Genomic DNA, 19,459 nt, shown 5'->3' with positions numbered 1-19,459 from the left:
ATTTTATTTATGAAGGCAGTGTTGCTCCATTTTATTTATTAAGGCTGTGTTGCTCCGTTTTATTTATGAAGGCTGTGTTGCTCCGTTTTGTTTATGAAGTGTGTGTGTGTGTGTGTGTGTGTGTGTGTGTGTGTGTGTGTGTGTGTGTGTGTGTGTGTGTGTGTGTGTGTGCATGTGTGTGTGTGTGTGTGTGTGTGTGTCTGTGTGTGTGTGTTAGAAATGCTTTCACCTGAACACAGTCTAACTACTTCTAAAAATGTCACTAGGATGGACAGAAAGACCCTCCTGTAACTGACACGTAGTCATAACTTTAATCTAGTGTTTTGACTAACTGAAGATTTTTTTTTTAATATGAGACAGTCATATGCAGTTAAGGTATGGAAAATGGTAATTTGCTGTCTCCTTAGGTAGGACAACTCACAGTCTTATACATTTTCTGTGGGAGCAGGCCTTACTAAAATGTGCAGGTATGCATTCTCAGTATTCAGAGTTGTCAGGGTTTGGTGAAGGGCAATACTTACTATCTTAATGGTTATCTTTCTGAATTTCTTTGTTAAAATGAACTTAATAAGGTTTGAAAGGTCTACACTGTTCATCATGTTTTGGGATATGAAAGAGACCTGAATGAAACCTTGACATTTTCTGGCAACCCAGGACCCATTGTAGTACCATTGCTAGTAAAATCTAGTCCAATAAACTTAAAACAACTTGTACATGATTAACTGGTGTCTTGGGAATCAAAGAAGTGTGAGACAACTGCTGAAATTCTATGGAAAAGCCTTGCAAAATGTTTTGAAGTACTCACTTGTCTGATGCCACAGTTCCCCAAACTGTTGTAAGGTGTTGTACATTGTAGGCTGCTTCAAGTGGATAATAGGTGGATCCAAGTCAGGTCCAATGGTTTCGTCTACACTGCTGACATTTCCTTTACCCAATGCAGAACAGCAGGGAGTTGGTTATTTACTTCAGTATTTTTTTGGGGGGGGGTTGTAGAAAGGACTCATACCACCTGGAAAGTTTCTTGATTGCTGGGGTGGGGGAAAGGGTGCAAAAAAAAAAAAAAAAAAGATACTTAGCATCTTATCTGATTTGCTTTTCTTTCTCAACCTTACCAAAACACTACCAGCTGGCTTCACAGAATGTGTGCCAGTAGACAAAGGGACAGATAAAGTTTACAAATAAAATTTTTATACTAAGTAAAATCCAGCAATTAGTAAGCTATACATAAGAATAAAAACCTTAAATATAATGAATCAAAGTGGTGTGACTGCATAAAATGTGCTACCAGATTGGCAGTAGAGCACTTTCATCATCATCAGCTCCCTTTTTTCCCATCTTTCTACATGGGGTTGGGATATCGTGTTAACTGTCGCCAACTGTCTCAATTCAGTGCCACACTCTAGCCTTCTTCAACACTCATGCCCGACTGTCGCAGATCTTCTTTCACACAATCTATCCACCTCTTTGCTGGACATCCTTGCTGCCTCTTACCTTCTTCCTGTCTGTCCCAAATCATCCTCACCAGATTGTCTTCTGCTTTTCTACACATTTACAAACCACCATAATCTGTTCTCTTTGATCTTTTTTGCAATTGGAGCTACTTTGGCTTCTGCTCTTATGTCCTCATTTCCTCACCTGTCCCACAGTGTGCATCCTAGCACCCTTCTCAGGCACTTCATTTCCATCACCTCTAGCTTCTTCAACTGTTCTGCCTTTACTGCCCAGGTTTCTGTACCATACAGTAGTACTGGTCACATCAATGTCTTGCACACCTTACTTTTTAGCTTCTTTGGCATTCTTCTGTCATAGACTACACCTGATGCTCTATGCCAGTTGACTGCAGCCCCCTCTGATTCTAGCTTTGACTTCTTCATTCAGACTACCCTTCTCCTCAGCTACACCTCCCAGATACTTGAAACTGTTTACCTGTTCCACTATCTTCCCTTCTATATCTATTCTCAGCTTCTTCTGATTTCCTCAATTTGCTGCCATTACCACTGTCTTATCTCTGCTTAGTTTCATCCCATGTGCCTTCAGATTTACATTCCATTCTCCTATTCTTTGCTGAAGTTCTAGTTCAGAGTCTGCCTGCACTGCCACATCATCTGCATAGAGCAGCTTTGTTGATCCCTCTCCTCCAACCTATTTAGTAATGTAGTCCATCACCAGTATGAAGAGCAATGGGCTCAGAGCTGAACCCTGATGTACACCCACTTACACTGTTCGTACTTGAGTCATTGGGTCCTTGTACATAGCCTGCACTAATTCTACCAATGTTTCTGGGACTTCGAACCACTGCAGTACTGCCCAGATTAGCTTTTTTGGGACTTTGTCATATGCTTTCTCCATGTCTAGGAATGCCCAGTTGGACTCTCTCCTCATCTCTAGCTTGTTCTCAAGTATCTGTCTTAGTGCAAACATCAGGTCATTTTTGATGCATCCTCATCTGAATCCAAACTGCTCATCTCCCATCTTACATTCTACTACTCTGTGTATCTGTTTATCAATCACCCTCTCCAGAACTTTCATGCAATGTGATAGGAGTTTGATGCCTCTGTACTGCCTATAGTTGTGGATGTCTCCTTTGTTCTTGCACACTGGCATGAGTATGCTTATTCTCCAGTCATCTGGGATACACCTTTCCCTCCACACTGCTATTAGTACCCTCAGGAGCCATTTCTCCGCTATCTCACCCAGCATCTTTATCATATCTGCTGTGACCTCATCTGAGCCTGCTGCTTTCCCTGACTTCATTTTCCTTAGTGCTGTTCTTACTTCTTCTAGGAGGGGCTCTTCTTCTTCTTTCATCATAGGCTGTTTCTGGGGCAGTCCAGCTTCTGTGGGGTTTTCTTCATTCAGAGGCTGCTGAAAATACTCCTTCCATCTGCCTTTAATGCCCTCTGGACTGGTGATGGCATCCCATGATATAGGGTGTCTGACTATCTTCTTTATCTTTCTGTCTTTACCTTGCAACCTGATATAGTTTCTTTGTGCCCCTTACTGAGTCACTTTCCAGAAGCTGGTATAGTGCCTCTGATGTCCTAGTCTTTGCTACTGCAACTTCTTTCTTACATTCTTTGTTAACCAACCAGTAGTCCTTCCTAGCCTAGTCAGTCTTTTCTATCTCCCACTTCTTCTTGCACTACTTCTTTCTTTTGATGACCTCCTGGACTTCTGCATCCCACCACTAGCTTATGTACCTTATTTCCATACCTGGTTTGGCCACATATCTTTTTTGTAGTCCTAATACATACTCTTTTTAGGCGCTCCTCCTCTTCTTGGGGTGCTACAGCCCTGAGTAATTCCTTGAACTGTTGTACTTTCTCTCCAGTCAACTTCCAGGTCTTCAGCCTGGTCTCTGTTGACCTTAGAGCTTTCTCTGACTACTGCTTGCAGCTGATTGTGGCAACTAGTGGTTTATGCTGTGGGCCGACTGTTTCACTGGGAATGACTTTGAAATCATGGATTCTACCCCAGTGCCTTTTCCTTACTAGGAGGAAATCTACCTGAGTTGCACGTTGACTACTCTTGTATGTGATCTTGCGACTGTCTCTCATTCTGAACCATGTGTTGGCTACTATCAAGCCATTTGGTAGAAAGAAGTCTAGAATGGCTTCTCCTTCTTTATTCCTGTTGCCCCACCCATGTGAACCCAGACAGTCCTCATATCCTGTTCTGTCTGTCCCGATATGTGTATACAAGTCACCCATTATCAACACCAATTCATGTTGTCCTGCTTTATCTAGTAGGTCCTGCAAATGCTGTCTGAATGCACTCTTTACCTCACTATCGGGCATAGGATGAGATTATGAATACTGCCTTATCATTACACTGGAGTCTGACTGCCATGAGTCTGTCATTAATTTTGATGATATCCCTCAATACCTTCTGAAGCCTCTCTCTCACCACAATTCCGACACCTTTAGCCTGCCTCTGGATCCCAAGCCAAGTGGCTTTGCTGTGCCCTTCCATCTTGTCTCTTGGATACATAGGATGTCCAGCTTCTTCTGTATCATTATGTCATCCACTTCCAAGCTACATCCTGTAAGCGTAGCAATTCTCAATTTATGTTTGGCAGGTTGGTTGGTTCTACATCTAGCTTTCGCTCAACAGAACTAGCCCAAATAACCCCTTCTTATGACGGTAACTACCCATGCCCATTTTTGGTGACATTAGTCAACATGACCAAATCATCTAGTGCCTACACCGTCGAGTGGCTAACCCTGCTATGGCATGCAGTCTATGATCCATGTTCTCCTATCTTGACAATACTGTGCAATTCAGTAGATGACCAAAGCAGTTGGTCTGTACAACTCTTCCCCTATAGGTCATCATGTAGAGTCTGTGCTGCTGCTGCCCACAGTTCCATCCATTGGTGAATTTGAGATGGAAACACTCAGCATGTTTTTCAGACGTGGGAGAAACCCCACAGAGACACAGGGAGAACATGCAAACAACAAACAGGCATTGGTCAGAGGTCAGGATTGAACCTTGCACCTTGTGCATGGAAGGCAAAGACCTTAACACTAAGCCATCTGGTAGAGCACTTCCAAATGTTTCAAAATCCTAACCCTCTTATATGACAGCAAGTACAGATAAGCCATTCTGAACTTAACACCTTTCTGGATTAGCTCCTGTGCTTGGGCTGCCATGTGCTGACATTTTTAGGCCCAATAAAAGGTCTGCTTTGATGGAATTATCCCACTAACTCCACTTATTTGCTTCTTTAGGTTTAACAGATTTTGGAATGTGTTTAACATCTGCCAGACTCAGCAGCCTTGTGTAAACCAAGCAATGTCCCTAACCATTATGAGGTTGTGGTTTAACTGTGAAATGGGTCTTTTCAATGAGGTACTCAGATGCACATAGTGACAGGCTGCAGAGACAAATATATTCTGCAGTGTTAGTAGTCTTGCCCTTAGTGCTATCCCTGGACTGGCATCTCAGAATTATTATGTGGCACTAACACTGAGAATGTACTTCGAAGTCATATTTGTTTTTTTTTTCAATAAAAAACATTTTGTTTGATATTGTCCTGTTCTACAGACTGTATTTCAATGTTATTTTCCTCCACATGGGATTCCTTCTCTACAATTGTTATGGTCAGTACTTCCACTACATCTTTAATACCATTATTACTCCAGATTTCCTGTGTGTGTTTGTGTGTGTCTGTGTAAAATCTCCAGTTACTTATGCCTGGTGGTTAGAATTACCCAGGCTCAAACCTTGTACGTTTGATACAACAGCCTACATTGTCTACCCACACCACAACTTGTGATTCGGGGAGTTGAGTCCATAGCTATCACCGAAAAAGCTCTTTAGTTAAAGTGCATAAAAAAAAAAAAAACACAATAAATCTACTTTTATGCAGGGGGGCATGCCCCCCTGCACCCCCCCCCCCATGTGGAGGGCACCCCCCTACTTTAATATTCTCACTCTGTGATCACACTACAGTGAGGAAAAAGGAATATTCCATTATCCGCACCGTAGTATGATCTCCGCAACAGTCATTCTCCCACGACTCCCTCTAGCTGCAGGCGTACTTCTGCAAAAGTGCTTTTTTTCAGTAAAAAGCACTTTCACGGATGTATGCCTGGCTGTTTGTGCTTCGGTTAAAACTTCCTTCGGTGATCAGTACCGATCCCACACACACACACACACACACACACATATATATATATATATATATATATATATATAAAGTGTCAAGAGTTCTCCTCTAACTATAGGAAGACAATATCAGTTTAATATGGAGTACTGGTATTGGTCCAAGACATGCACTAAAATTTGTAAAAATATTTGGTAAGAGGTACAGCTTGAAAAGGCTTATTGTTTCCATAAAGAATGAAGATCTGGTAAATGTGTTTTTTTTTTTCCATAGGTGGTGGGCAAAGCAACCTATAAATTCCTTCCCATTGGCTTAACCTTTTAGGATTTAAACATCATATGGAAATAAATAAGTACTCCAAATAAAGAGAAGTCCACAGTACAAAAACTTAAAAATGTATAGTAAGAAGAGGAAAAACAGAGGGAGATGAGATCTATCATCATCTGCTGAAAAAGAAAGATATGCAAGCTTTTTTATAAAGTATTGATAAAAATATAGAAATTGTAATAAACCTGGCAAGTAGTGGGGGTCTGTAAGATGCTAGAAAGGTCAGACAATGATCTTTATTATGATAGCAGGTTGTATGTGGCTGATGTAGAAATGGTAACATGCACAGGCCAAATTATTTGCAAAAGATGAAAGGAATGTTGCAAACCTCTGAAGATAGGGGGCTGATCAAAATAATGTACTGTCTGTGTTCTGGACATGTAAAAAGCTAAAATAAGATAGCAGAAAAATGTGAAATATAGGCATCTACTTTGGGAAAATTTATTATAGTGGAATCTTGCCTATGGTAGTAAGCAAGGATGCTGAACTATAGAGCCTCAAGGAATTAAAATTTAGGATAATCTGATCTGCTCCAAAGTCAAAATTTGCAAAGGAGAGGAGAGGTAGATATTAAATATGGATCTTGACTTTTAAATGAAATTAAGGAGGACTATAAATTGTGTCTCTGGGAAGGAAATAAGTCACTGCTAGTTGAGTGGAAATGTGTTTGGCAGGTTTATGGGATAAACATGTATTACTGTTGATGAGTTCTGCTATACTTTTGTAATTGTCCCTCAATATACTTTCCTTTTTCCTTTAGCATTAATGAAAAATAGCAAAAATTATTCAAATCCAAACCTTTTCTCATGAAATATTTACTTTCCAGGATTATTTGCTCTCTCACATACACACACACATATATTAGATATAGATATATAGATATATATGTGTATGTGTATATATATATATATATATATATATATATATATATATATATATATATATATATATATATTTATATACAAATAGATATAGATGTACGTGTGTGTGTGTGTGTGTGTGTGTGTGTGTGTGTGTGTGTATATATATATATATATATATATATATATATATATATATAAATATCTATATATATATATAGATATACAGAGAGAAAGAGAGAGAGGTATACATACACAGATATATCTAGGTCTCTAGCTATCTATATAGCTAAACAGATAGATATGGGAGCATGTAGATTTTATTGAACATTTGTTTTACCAGGATAATCCAACTGCTCAGCTAGTGCCTGTTTTCCGTGGAGTCCTGGGGAGAAAAGCTCTGGGAACCTACAGTGTAATACATGGAAATTAAAGAATAAGACCAGTAAGGATAATATGGTGCAGAACGCTGACATTTTAACAGAGGGCTAACAATTAAAGGCAAATACATTTAAAAGAAGTTTATATACTTTAAATGATAAGAACAGTTAGGATAACATGTTGTAGAATGCTGACATTTAAACAGAGGACTAACAGGTAAAAGAATACAAGTTTATAGTACAGATATGTGATCACAGGTCGTTTAGTGGTGTAAGCCTAAGTACAATATATGTACACAAGGTTTTCATAGTAAGCACATATTTACAATATTTACAAAATATACAATGCACATAGGTAGTGCAAAATGACAGTGCTCTATGTATAATTATATATATATATATATATATATATATATATTGTGTTTGTATGTTTGTGTTGTGTGCATATATGTGTATATATATATATATATATATATATGAAAATACGCATATGGGAAGTTGTGATTTCAAAACATTTTAGCAAACTCTAATAGGTTTATAGGTAAGTACTAGGCAATCTGTATCAGAGAATAAGTACAGAGAAAATGGCTGCCAGTCTTTCTTGACAACTAGTATTTTTGAGGTCTCTGATCTTTTTAGTTATGAATCTCTGAGGTCTCTCATGTTGTATGATACGTTTAAATAAATACATGCCAAAAGGTGCATTATATTCAATAATGGGTCTAATAAGACATGAGTCAAGGGGAATTAAGCCTTCTTTGGATCTAGTGGAGATCCTTTTGGAAATTAGATGGGCCAGATAAAAGGCTTTCCGAACTACTGTGAAGACATGCTGGTCAAATGATAAGGAATTCTCGACAAGAGTACTTAGATCAGTTAAACCAGTGTCTGTCTGGAGTGGTGAATCTCTTATATGGCAAGTGAAACTGTTTTTGTCTACCAAAATGAACTAAGATGCATATTTTTACATTTAATTTGAGATCATTGTCTTTGCACCAGTTGTTAACATGGTCTAACTAATGTTGGAGTAACTCTGTGTCAGATTGTGACTAAACAACAACACCTAATTTACAGTCCTCTGCAAACAGTTAGCCATAGGCCAGGAGTGCTTGCTTGAAAGTCAGAGAAAGTATATGCCAGATAGGAGGGGGTCCAAAACTGACACCTGAGGTATACCACTTATAACTTTTTTGCCTTTAAAAGAGGCACCTGCTACTCTAACCACGTGGGTTCTGTCAGATAATCAGCTATCCATCGCACACTATAAAAATTTATATCCAGAATAATCCCTGCATTGGAAATAATGTCAAAAGCCTTGGCCAGGTTTAGATATGTGGCACGCATTGCATAACCACTATCCCCTGCTTTGGTTATGCTTTAAGAAAATTAATTAGTTTAAAGAAGTAGGACCTTCCTTTAACAAAGCAAATTGATAAAGGTCTATGGTTAAAAGATTTCCAATGTGCAAATTAATGAAGTTTGAGATAATGTGCTCCATAGCTTTATGTATGAGACTAGTGAGACTGGGTTTATAGTTTCCAGGGTCTGTGGTTTGGCAACCCTTTTGTAATGGCATTACAATAACTATTTTCCAGGCTTCAGGAATGTGATCAGTGGAGAGGCTTTGATTAAACAGGTTAAGTAGGGGTTCAGAAAGGCCATATTTGGCACTGATAATAAGGCAACCCAGTATGTTGTCAAGGCCCATGGATGAAGTATTCTTTGTTTTTGAGAGAGACAAGAGAAATTGTTCCATAGTAATTAAAGGGGATGGCTCAGATTGTGGAACCTGTGGAATAGCTACAAATGTGGGTGGAGTAAAATTTAAATTAAATGTGTTTGTTAGGATATTAACTATTTCCTTTGGATCGGATAGTGTAGTATTATTTTGGACTAGCTCTGAACATTGCTGGGTACTGCTCTTAACTTCCTGGCATAGTTAAAGAAATATTTGCATTTATTTTTGATTTTAATGAGTATTTTAAGTTCATACTTAGTTTTAAGCTTCCTAATGGTTCCCTTAAGATTTTGTTAGCTTGCTTAATTGTATGGTTAAGGTAGGTAGAATGAGACTTCTTATAATTATTAAGCAATTTCTTTCTCTTGATATATAATTTATTTATACTAGTATTCTACCACAGGGAGTTGTTGTTAAAGTTCTCCTTATATTTGTTGTAGATAGAGACTGCCTTATCAACACCAGTATTTAAGTTGGATTAGAAGTCAGAGACACAGATAGCAGCTTTAGCAATGTGATCCATCAGGGGAGGGTTACAGTAGAATTAATCTTAAGTCGTAAAGTAATTGAAGAAGGTTTGATTTTGAGAAGTCCCTAAACACAGAGCTGTTTATAGGAGAAGTACCACCAGTTTTAAAGGAAAAGGTCAGTAAATTATGGACTGATTTAACAATACATGGAGTTGTGCAAGAAGTGGCCATATTTATGAGTATAAGATCCAGGATATTGGGGCCACTAGTAGAGTGATTATTTGTGAAAGACAGTTATCATTTATAACTTTAAGGAAACACTGGGCATGCTGACTATTGGCAGTGCAGGTCAGCCAGTTTATTCATGGATAGTTGAAGTCCCCCAGTAGAAAAGTCTTAGGTTTAATGGGCATTTCAGATAATGTGTAAAGATAGCTACCGTGCCCCAAAGGGTATTCTATAGCTAGCTATGAAGTGGTAATTAGTCTTGTTTAGGGTGGTTTCGACTTCTAGGAGTTGTTTCACAAGGAATCTGTAGTGCATGATTTATGATATTCTAGATGAACATGCCAGCAAGTCTGAAGGCCAGATAGGCATCACATCTAGGAAAAGAGGCTAGAGGATTGGAATAGATGGTTGCTCTGAAATGATGTTTCTGTTAGCTACATATATAAGAATGTCTTCAAGCTGTTTGACAGCCTCGAGTTCCTCGAGTGGAAAAATATAGCAGTACGACAACATACAAATGAATGAACTTGGTGTTACAAAGCAAATGAGCTAAATTGATCAGCTTTACTAAACAACATCACTCTTCATTATATAGGGTTATTGCTCATGATACAAATTTATGGGCAGCATCTGTTATTGCTGATAATCATGTTTTATTTGTCACCTTAGGATACAGCATACTGGGATATCGCATGTCACTGACCTTTGTATCACAGAAGGGTCCAGCGGCAGCTGATATACACGACCTTGACCTGAACACTGTCATTTGCTAGCATGATAAAGGTCTATGGTTAAAAGATTTCCAATGTGCAAATTAATGAAGTTTGAGATAATGTGCTCCATAGCTTTATGTATGAGACTAGTGAGACTGGGGTTATAGTTTCCAGGGTACAGACACACGGTATGAGTACTAGGACACATGTGCCATACTGGCATGAAATCAAGAGAAATGCATGTTACTTCCTCAAGTGGACATGAATAGTTTGTGTAGCATTAGACACATTTTCTATGTTGACACTTCAGCATCTGATAAGGGATATATCAGTAGTTTCAAGGCATTGGCCTTGCAAATCCCACACTGCGTACTTCAATGTGATGCTGCTGCATGTGGTTTCCATAGGCATTACAGTTTAGAAAAAACACTGCATGGACTTTCTATACCATATTCCATTTCTATAATGTCTTGGAGGCCATTAACTGCACCCATGTTGCCAACAAGGTTCCACCTGCTCCACATGGCATCCTTTATATCCACTGTAAGGGCTTTCACTCCATGTGCCATGGGATTTGCAGTGCAAATGGTGTCCCATACTATGTTTTTGTGCCATTGACTCAGCTTCTGTGACTCCCATATCTGATACAAACATGAAGTATACCTGTGTTTGACTTTCATAGGTTCATCTAGTTAGTAGGTACATATATTGTCATCCACAGAGTCTGAAATACTGTAATAGTATACTACTCAATAGTATCCACTGTTGTGTGTTACAAGTGTTAAAAGATGCACTGTAAAACATGGTTGATGACCCTCATCTACAGCCCCCAGACTGTGGTAGTTGTGGTGTATAACACCTCAAGTCACTGAGATGTAGCAGTGTTTAACATGTGTGAGAACTGCTAATGGACAACTTCTGCTACTTGGATGCATGTGGTGGTACATTGCAGTATGCATCAAAGACCTACAGGAAGATATTTGTGGTCTGCACCATACTACACAGCATGGAGCCACAAAATATATCACAGTGTGGAAATATCACAGTACTGTCTGACATCCACGTGAGAGCAGTGGAGCATGCGTTAGGATAGGAATCTGAGAAATATGCTGCAGTAGAGGCCAATGTGAGGCAGAAGTGGGTGCAACAGGTCATGACACTAGCATAGAGTTGGTCCTTGGTCCATAACTATAGGCTGCAATAAGGCAAACAGAGAATAAGAATAACACATGCAATAATACACCCAGGTTATACAGTACACTGCACTGACTAGTCCCACAGTGCTTCATACATTATCATACCCACACAAGTCAGATAGGTGATCTGAACATGATTATTTGCAGAGATGGAGTAGGAGTACACTGTAACAGATGACGGCAATGCTAGCATAGGTGCAAAGTTCATGAGTAATGGATGTGGTAACCAGACACAGGGCTAGAAAGTCAAGGGATTTATCTAGGTAACAATTTAAGTAAAATTCCTTTTGTTGCATTTCATTTAATTGGAATACAAACATTTAATACAAAAACATGATTTTCTGATGGATCGATAGGCACAATCTTGCCATTTTTCCTAGTATTTGGCAAGTTGCTGATGTTACTTAGCCAACAGCTTGTTTGTTGTCGTAATCCCACAATGCATGTTCACATGGGTGATTAAAACAGTAATTCTTATTGTTTGAATGATTTCTACCTTGTTAAGGTGTCTGTAATCATTCACCCCCGACTAATATAAATTAATGTTTTTTGGTGATTTGCTGAGCTTTTTACTTCATCTCTTCAGTCTGTGTCCTCTTAGTTGCTTTGCAAGAGTATGCTCTGCCGATTCCCAGGATTCTGCCTTGCCTTCATCTGGACTCTTTTCTTCTGGTCCGTAAACATTAAGTTTTGAATCTCTTTAAATATGGTCATCACCATAGACTTCATTACTTTTGCTGCTGTCCTCTGAATTGATGCTACTCTGTCTATATCCTTATAAATAAGATGTGTCCAGACCTGCACACATTACTCCAACTGATATTACATACACAGACAGATAGATGTTAAGCTCTTATTTTCTCCTTACTGATGTATCGTGTTATACACAGAAATCCACTAGCCCTTGTTGCTGGCTCATTTGCTTGGTTATCATTTGGTCATCTGCTAAGAATATCTAGATATTCTTCTCTCACCTTGCCTGCTACTATTGCTGCCTTCAGCTGTGAACTCTTTTCCTGCAGTCTTGATTTTTTCTTTTTGTAGTGAATTTAAGATACTGTTTTATACAATTGCCCCAATATGTCATAACTGAATTATTTAGTTTTTTACTGTACTAACTCCATTACAAAATGTATCACTAGAAAACAATTTATTTCTCCAAGACCATATGCAATAACACTTAAGTAAAAATCTTAGAAAGACCTGATCTGCACTGATCCCACTTCTGCCCATCTCTTCCCCAAAATATTTCCAATCATTAACTGTGATATTGTGCCCTACTGCTTACCTAACTTTTGCCCATGTTACAGCCTTGAGACCTACTCCACATCATTCTTAGTTGATTATTATATGATAGAACCTCTAATATTCCAAAATGTAAAAGTCAACTTGAGGAGACCAGTCAGAGTCCCCATGATAAACTAAGAGTTCCCCATATAAAAAAAATCATTAGCAGAGCTGACAATATCGAGCAAAAGAGCTACAAAACAAAGAATAAAATATGGCTACCATTTCCTTAGCTCACTAACTGGCAAATGTAAACAAAACCATATGACTTAAAACTGTGGCCAACCAGCCTTGCATGGCTGCAGAAAGGGTTCACATGTTTATGTTTAAAAAATCCTCAGTTGAGGAACACCCATGAAGTCTGATCATCATGAGTGACTAAGCAAAACCATTTAAGCATGTGGAACCACTGTCAGCACATGCTCACTTAAACACCCATGTAGCATGAGTAATTGAAAACCCTAAGCAAAAATACTCAGTTATCTGGCTCAAACTATAATCAGTACATATACTATACAAACATGGACATATAGAAAACTTCACACATGCAGTATGTATATGTATATATATATATATATATATATATATATATATATATATATATATATATATATATATATATATACACACACAGACACACACACACACACACACACACATATATATATATATATATATATATATATATATATATATATATATATATATATATATATATATATATATGTACATACACACATAATATATCCCTTAACCTTTGTGTATACCTCTGCAACACGTCTTTCACCATTTTAATATCTAGTAAAAATGCAATATGCATATTTAAGAACATTCTTCAACTATCATACAATAACACTTAACTAAAAAAGTGCCATCATGTCATTCAACCGATTTACTCAGTTTGTGTAGCCAGGTAATAGGCACATACAAGCAAAGCTAATCTACTACCAGCTACCAGAGACTGAATTCAGCCATGTATATGAAAAAGCTGAAACCTTCCCATAAAAGTGATTTTAAATGTAAGGTGGGACACTTGTATTTTGCATGAAATAATTAAAGAAAATAGTTGTGTACATATAAAATACCTGCTAAACTAATGCCAACTGATATAACAAACAATTCACTGAAACCATGTAGCATGATACTGTAAAATGTTATAGCTACATTAAGGACATAAAAATAGACATTACTGTAATAATTAAAAAAGTTAAAATTAAATATATATATATATATATATATATATATATATATATATATATATATATATATATATGCATACTGTAAATCAGTAGCACTACACAACAAAATGGCTTGTAAAATGTAAAAGATACATTATCAAAAATAAAGCAGTCATGGATAAAACCCCAGCATGACTCAAACTTATGCATTTGAAAATTCCTTTCTGAGACTGTGTTGTCTTTGTCCTTACCTCTTTTGACAATAGTTATTTGTTTACCCAGTCAAACGATTAGAAGAATGTATCTGACATGTGAATTCATGCCATCTTTGATTCAATACTTCCAGAGTTTTCATATATGTAAAATTTGCTTAAGCAGAACTTTTATAATTTCCTTCTTATGGTATAAACCAGACTGGACATATACCCAAGAGCTACCAGATGAATAAAATTAAGTCAACAATAAATGGTCCGTCAACTAAGTATAGCAGCCTAACAAAAAATGGAAAAATGTATATATTTTGAATATGCATAGATGGACAGGCAGATGTAAAACACAAGTTTAGTAGCATTTCTGTGAGCCAGTTATGCACACTTGACTGATAAGCCATTTAGTAAACATTTGTTCTTTTTCACTAGTATGTTTATGGAAATCATATCACAGATTAAAGATTCGGCAAATGTCTAGTTAAATATGAGACAGTATTGTTTCTCTGCTCTTTTGAAAATACTTCTAGAAAAGCAATTAAAACACACACTTATTAATCACTGACACAAACTGACTAAAAGTGTTCCTAGACAAGTCTCTTACTCAGCTATACTAAAATTATTATAGTTGTGTTTATGCTATAATACTGTTGAATAAATATATAAAAAAAACACACTGTCCTTATTTCAGTACAAATAACATAGGCAAGCTTAAGAGCAAAGGCTATCATTACTTGATCTACAAGAAATGGGGAACTTATACTGGTCTGTGTGAGATCTTAAAAAATAAGAACCAAGGCAAAAATTGCATTTCTGACTGCGCTGCCCTGCACTTTCTCAAATGAAATTGCAGGTATCAGTCATAAAGTCCAGTATTGCTTTTTCACAATATTAATGACCTGTCAGAATATATACCCACATAATAAGGTCATTATATATGCTGACAGCACCATGTTTCTATACATCATAAATCTTCTGCAGTTTCAAAAGGCATAGATAAAATACTTGTCAAAAATGATAGTAAGTAAACATCAGATGCTCCAAATTATTAGGAAAAGACAAAACCTGGGGTTAGAAGCCACACAATGGATATTTCTGCAGAATTTAAATAATAGTTGTGCTATACTGACGAAATTCAGACATCCCAAAAAAAGTGTTGTGTACAATGAATTACTCAGTTCCACAGGTTAATTAAAACTTTGTTCCTGCTTTAAATGTCTGTTGACACCACAAACAATGGTATAGTATATATACTGTCACACCACTTTCTTCCTTAATTACCACTTTACATAGTAAAATTAAAATATTCTGTACTAAAATAATTGTAAGATATCTCAAAACAGAGTTGATAGAGGGGCAAATGAACAGTGGTATACCAGATATGACAAGGAAATCCTTAGCAGATTGAATAATGATTCATAGTTAAGCACAGGGGGAAAATATTCTTTCACCTAACAAACAGTGATCATGGAGTTGATTTTATTAAAAATAAGGAAACAGGGCAAAGCTCAGTGCTAGCACAGATGCTCACACAGGAGAATACAGTTTTGTGGTTAAGTAATTGTCATTTCAGACTGGTTGTTCTTATTTGAAATAGCATTTGCCTTAGAGCTCATCTCACTGCAACCCTAGTATTAGCACAATTTCTGTGTTCTTGCATCTTGCAGTATATTACCATATTTATTTTTTCTGTTCTACAACAAAGAATGAAATGCACACATACAATATCATTAACAATAATTAATGGGAAATGTCATGCATTATGTCAAGAGAAAAACTGCAGGTAGTGAATTCTGTGTATAAAAGGACAGACATGCATGTATATATTCCCAATTGCATATTCTCCTATAGTCATTCACCTACAATGCAGATGGAAGTAGTTTTATGCATAATAATTGCTTTTTATGAAGCTCGTTCAATGCAGATATATTCATTAAATTAACACCAAAAGGCAGCTTTGATTTAAAGAACGTGCGCATCGTATGGGGTATGGGTTGTTAATGGCATTTTTAATACGTCTTTAGTGCAATTCATTTCTTTTTTTCCATCTAGACCTAATGTAGAAACAGGATTTGTAACAATTGTACAAACTCGTTCCCGATTCTACATGATCATGTAATAGAAATCATAATAAATCTACAAGGAGGGTGGAAGACTCGTCCTTCCTAAATCACTAGTTACAAGGTCCTATTTTGTATCTTTGTGAGAAAATGTTTGCTATCTAATTTTCGGTTATCCCATCATACAATATTTTATTACCTGAAGAAACACTATTCAATGAACCATCTATTATCATAATTGCATTTTAATGGCCTTCTCAGTGAATTAAAGCTTGGCAATCATCACCTTCCCCATTGTATTTCTGTAGCTCTGATAATAGTGGTACAGCCAAGCTTCAGTTCACTGAGATAGTGACTCAACTCAAAGAGTTAGACAGCAGAATCATGAGGACTGATATGTGCCTAGAAGTGACCTTTGACACTTCAATGGCACTGAGCATGGAATGTTGCTTGCATGTCAGCTGATGTAATTAAGGAGCCCCTGGCATAGCTACTGAATGTGCTCTAAACAGTTGCAGAGAAATGTGTAATCCTTTGCATTCAGTCTTACACAGAAATTAACCTAATGTTTCCATACAAACATATACAAGTTAAGCAAATTAAACGCGCTTGGTTAGTTTAAAACTGTCTGAATTAAGCACCTTAATGTAGTGTTATCATGCTATACAAGAAACAAGAAACAAGAAAGTTAAATAAAACGAGTTTCAGACAAATTTGAACATAGCTTACATTGTTGCACTGTTTCAGATAGAACGGAACATTAGTGTGCTATTGAAATGTTGAAGGATTTTAGCAGCCCACAGATGATTTATCACATAATAAAATTCACAAATAATTAGAACATATTTCTTACAGCTCAAGTTAATGAATGTTAAATTTTAGCCTCTAGCAGAGAAACATTACATAATTTGAAAATCCCTGGAGCACCCAGTGTGTTTTCATTTTGATATCTGACTCAAATTACAACTCTCCCTCAGTAACTTAAAATGCAAAATTCAGAACATCATCTGATTTTTCCCTTATATGCCAATTTTTTGCCTTTTACTTAATTACACTATTTCATTCAGATTCTAAATACGTACAGCATTTCCAGTTCTGTAAATTTGTGGTATATGTGTCAAATAGCAAAAATGTGGAACCGCACTCCTCAACTCATTCTTAATACCCCTTCCACCTCTAAATTCAGACTTCTTCTTAAGCACTTAGCTAAGAACTTGCTCTGTTCTTGTATTACCCCTGGATAACTCTGTAACCATTTTGCTCTGCCCTGCTATATATCTTACTCTGTCAAACTAGCTTGCTGTATATAGATTCATAGGTAGGTACTAGGCTATCTGGCCGAGGGCATTTATAAGCCTAGCCAGAGTGTGTCAGCTTTCGCTGCCCCATTGATTAATTAACTGAGCCTCTGTTAAGAAGAGCCAATGAAGTGATCCCAGGGGTGTATTTTCTGTTATCCATCCACTCGTCAAGGTTTCTCTTGAAGAGTGTTAGTGAGGGGCTCTGCCTAATATAGTTAGGAACTTTGTTCCAAAGCATGGGGAGACTCTGTGACAGGAATCTATCCCTCCAGCAGGTTCTATTTATTGTTGTGGTGAGGTTTTAGCTCACTAGATCGAGTGGCTCGCAGTGACTTGGATTTCTTTAGGTGGAGCATGCCCATCAATTCTGAGTTGGATATGGCTTTGTAAGTCAGGCAAAGATCACCTCTGAGTAAACGATATGCCACTGAGTACAGCCGGAGTTTTTCCAGTCGGGCTGCATAGGACATATGTTTGAGGCCATTAATCCTCTTGGTGAGGTACTTTTGTGGTCTTTCCAGCTGTTGTAAGTGAGGTACATCCCAAATGGGGCATTGTACTCTATGATGGGTCTGATGAATGACGAGTAGAGGGGCACCATAACCTCTTTATTTCTAGATGTGAACCCTTTAGTAATTAGATGGGCTACATAGAAGGATTTCCTAACTACTTTGGCAATATGATTGTCAAAGCAGAGATTACTATCTACCTGGGTCCCCAGATCTCTTATTACCTCTTCTGTATTAAGGGGGCTGCCGCATATGTGGTAATTCATGGGTGTTTTGTTTTTCCCAAATGGGATAACTATGCATTTATTGGCATTTAGAGACCATGACTTTAACACCAGGTGTCCGTCTCAGTAAGGCCCTTTTGGAGAATGTCCGTGTCAGCCGGAGAGTCAATTATAGTTCCCAGTTTGTAGTCATCGGCAAACTTGGTTAGCCATAGTCCTCCTGTGTTTGCCTGTACATCTGAGAAGTATATGCCGAACAGTAGGGGTCCCAGGACTGAGCCTTGTGGGACACCACTTGTGACTGGCTTAGAGTCGGGCCTGGAGCCCGTTATTCTTACCGTGTGAGTTCTGTCTGTAAGCCAGTTGGCAACCCATCTCATGACGTAGAGGTTTATGTTCAGGCTGGTGAGTTTTTCTATAATTCCCGAGTGGGGAATGGTGTCAAAAGCCTTGGCGAGGTCAAGGTAGGCTGTGTGAACCACCTCCCCCTCATCTATGGCCTTGGTGACTGTCTCAAAGAAGTCAACCAGGTTTAGTAGGCATGATCTGCCCTTAGCAAAGCCAAGCTGGGTCGGGTCAAGTGTTTGGAGGTTCCCAATGTCTTTTTAATGAGTTCCATGATGATGCACTCCATAGCCTTGCAGACCAGGCTAGTCAGGCTTATAGGGCGATAGTTACCAAGGTCAGTTGTGGCCCCTCCTTTGTGGAGTGGAATAACTGTTGTTGTGCACCATTCTATGGGCACATAGCCTGTGGAGAGACTGAGGTTGAACAGTGCGTTTAGGTGGAGAGTTAGTTCATTCTGTAGTTCGTTCGTGCAAGACGCAGCCTGGGACACCATTTGGCCCCATTGATGCTGTGCTTTTGGCTTTTGAAAGGGCTGTTTTCACCTGTGCATCTGGGATTTCTGGGACACTACACTTTTCAAGGTATCGTTGTGGGACCTTTTGGGGGTGAGAGGGGGGTGAAGTTTGCACTAAATCTATCTGCCAGGATGTTGGCAATATCAGTAAGTTTAGTATATTTTGTGCGATTTTGCACTACCTCAGAGCATATCTACGAGTTGCCACTTAAGATTCTTGACATAGCTAAAGAAGGCTTTGTGGTTATCTTTTGAATCCTTGGCTAGTTTTCTTTTGAAGTTAGCCTTGGATGATTTTACGAGGGACCTTAC

Source organism: Protopterus annectens, chromosome 4.part0, assembly GCF_019279795.1.
Source record: "Protopterus annectens isolate FY-2018-M chromosome 4.part0, PAN1.0, whole genome shotgun sequence".
NCBI lineage: Eukaryota > Metazoa > Chordata > Ceratodontiformes > Protopteridae > Protopterus > Protopterus annectens.
The sequence above is the reverse complement of the archived record's forward strand: the minus strand, read 5'-3'. Positions refer to the sequence as shown.